Source organism: Ascaphus truei, chromosome 7 (assembly GCF_040206685.1).
Source record: "Ascaphus truei isolate aAscTru1 chromosome 7, aAscTru1.hap1, whole genome shotgun sequence".
Classification (NCBI taxonomy): domain Eukaryota; kingdom Metazoa; phylum Chordata; class Amphibia; order Anura; family Ascaphidae; genus Ascaphus; species Ascaphus truei.
Window position 1 is genome coordinate 27357714 of NC_134489.1, and position 3039 is coordinate 27360752.

Below are 3039 nucleotides of genomic sequence, written 5' to 3' on the forward strand. Positions count from 1 at the left end.
GAAGCCAGCAAGTCAGGCATTTGCTGCTGCAGTGTTTGCTATGCAGGCTGGCTGGATACAGCTTCAACAGGAGTTTCTTAGGTATCTGCTCGTTCGGACTGAATTAGGCAGCAGGCGGCACTCCTGCTCCATGCGAGGAGGAGCTGAAAAGAAAAGAAAGTAAGAAGCCAGGCAAAAGAATGAACAAGACACAGCAAAAACAAGGAGGCTTTATTTTGTCGTAATTTTTTCTTCTTTCTTTGCAAAAGAAAGAGCCAAAAAAAAGCATGCTTATATTTTTGCCGGCAGTTTGTTTCTATTTTTTTCATGTAAGTCAGATATCCCCAAAGGGAAGTGCACCGGTCCTGGAGGTACTGCAATACCAGGTCAATGCGTGGAGTGGACAGAGCAAGCTCTTCTTCCATCTCCCTGTTCTAAAAATCCATTTAATATATGGTCCCCAGATAGGGGACGTATCAGATATTAAACTAATGTAACGGGGTTTCCCCCACCCAATCGCAGATCACACGGTGTGGGGGCAGGAAACATACATGGTTACTAATTGTGGTGCATAACCTGTTGGCTCACAGGAGGGCTGAGCTTCCGCCACGGGGAACCTGGGGTAATATTACTGTGGACAACTTACGTATAACGATGCAGCGCCTCCACCTGCGATGGCTCCCACCAGAGGGGGAGTAGTTCCTCGCAGGACAATCAATACTCACACACAAAATATATACTGCACCGACACACTTTATTCGAGCAAATACCCGGTATGTACCTGGCAGATACCTGGAATGCGCCGCTCCTCACCTCTGACAAGCCCCGTTGCATTTGCCTTCCCAGCCTGGGTTCATGCCTGGCTGATGGGCGGATGATCTGTTAAATGATAATGATTAGGATTTAATAGGCTGCAATGCTTCGCGTGTCTACCAGATGGCATAAATTCATGAATTGTAATGCAGTATATATATATATATATACTGTGCAGTATTGCAGCCAGCGGGAATAAAATGCTTCAATCCCTGCCTGGAAAATAACTCGATGCACTCGGGCAGAAAACAGTCACAAACCTCAATACACCCGGGTATATCCGAATTCGTCGGACTAGCCAAGCTCGAATAAAGTGTGTCGCCAGTGTATATGGGACTTTACTTATTCCGCAACACAACATATAACCACAACAGTTTGCATAACCTGTGTCCCTTCCTGGAGGAGACACTTACTGCGCCATGCAGGACGCTTACGCTAATTTGCACCACAGCGGGCGCTAACACGTCTAGGCGTCACGGCGGACGCTACCACCTCTAGGCGTCACGGCGGACGCTACCACCTCTAGGCGTCGCGGCGGACGCTACCACCTCTAGGCGTCGCGGCGGACGCTACCACCTCTAGGCGTCACGGCGGACGCTACCTCCCAAAGAGTGATCCCACCCTGTGTCCAGTAACCCCAACCCAATGTCTCGCACTCCCAAGTCATATACCAATGTGTGTGTGTGACTGCGCAGCCACTATGTCTGGTGATAGGCCTTGTTGGTGCACGTGAGTTGTGGGTTACCTGCCCGGGCTCCAGCCACGGGTGCCGCTATATCACGGGGGTTGGATCCGCCGGGATATCCTCCTACGCGTGGGGTGAATTCCAGCGCGGATAATATCACCGTACAGCTCCGCACCGTCTCTACCTTAGTTAGGGTCTGTCTGCTGCCAGTAGGCCGCAGTCACGCTAGCTGGGCCTCCGTGGAGATAGTCCAGCTCCCTCTTAGCAATCCGAGCAATGTCCGTGATACACTCCTAGCAAATATATAATGGGGCAGGGTCCCTAACCTAGGGCCTATCCCTACAATACTCAGCTGGGATGACTCAGGGCTATCTGGGGCCTAGGGGACTTGCTGGCCTAGTGCAGAGAGTCACAGACCCCTGCACCCTACATCCTTCCCCTAGCAGCTCCAGTCACCAACTGCTTTTCTCTGTCTGCTTTGTGCTGCCAGACTCACAGCACTGCCTCAGACTACCGCAACAATGTTGCAGACCTCCAGGTGCCTCTTACTGACAGAGGCAGCACAGCAACAGGAACTCACTCTAACAACTAACAACGCGCGCTCGCATACCAGAAGGAGGGGGTGGTGCGCAAGGGGGAACCTGGCTACATCAAGAACAGATTTTTTTTGTTTTAAATAATTTTTATTAGCATCTTCATTTTATTACAACATATTTCATTACATTTTATACTATTTACATACTGGACCTACTGTATACAGGGACCATTCAATATCACTGTATTATTCACAATCTTTGCCTCTTCTGCAAAATTCCATATTTTCAATAACCTGTTCATCCCTCATTCAGGAATAACAGCCTATGCTTTTACTCTGCAGTTTAAGCTGCAGAGTGGAGCACAGGCCCGCCTCTACTCTCCCGTACTCCACATTAAGGACCCATACACAGCACCTAGTGCCATAAATCTCTCAAATTTCCACTATACTACTTATTTTCCTTAATGTAAAAGCATATTTTATACTCCTTTAGTATTCCCACAATCCAACCTATTACCTTCATATTCTACATATTTACATCACTCTATACAACAATAGTCTTCCAAACTTTAACTTGCCACATTCTTCTGGCCTCCTCTTCTCCTACCTCCCCCTGGCTTCTTACATAATACCTGTACATATAACTCAGGGATATTTTTATGCAATCATTAACAGGCAATTCTTCCCTTTTTGACAAAAGCTATATTTCTACATTTCCACAGTGCTTCTTTTATGCAACTAACCATCAACCATGTTTGCTTTTGGTGCCTGTCTGAGCTGCATGCCATCCTGCCGTACAGAACCACTTCATGGTCTACTCTCCTAAGCCCCCCTATTTGTTTTAATAATGGTCCTGCTTGTTTCCACACGTTTAAAGAAAATGCACAATTCCAAAACACATGTAATGGTGTTTCATGTCCCCCACATCTTTGTCTCGGACATTTAGCTTTCCCTATTAATCCCCTTCTATGCTGCAATTCCCTTGTCGTGAGGCAGTCCCGCGCTGCCTCCCATCCCAGGTCCTTTT

At 47.6% G+C, this 3039-nt stretch overlaps 1 non-coding gene across 1 annotated transcript; it reads right to left on the reverse strand.

Moving 5' to 3' along the window:
- Nucleotides 1-328: 328 nt before the first annotated feature.
- Nucleotides 329-525, reverse strand: LOC142500322 (U2 spliceosomal RNA). The gene has a single exon (XR_012802904.1). It is a non-coding gene; the product is annotated as a U2 spliceosomal RNA (small nuclear RNA).
- Nucleotides 526-3039: the final 2514 nt, after the last annotated feature.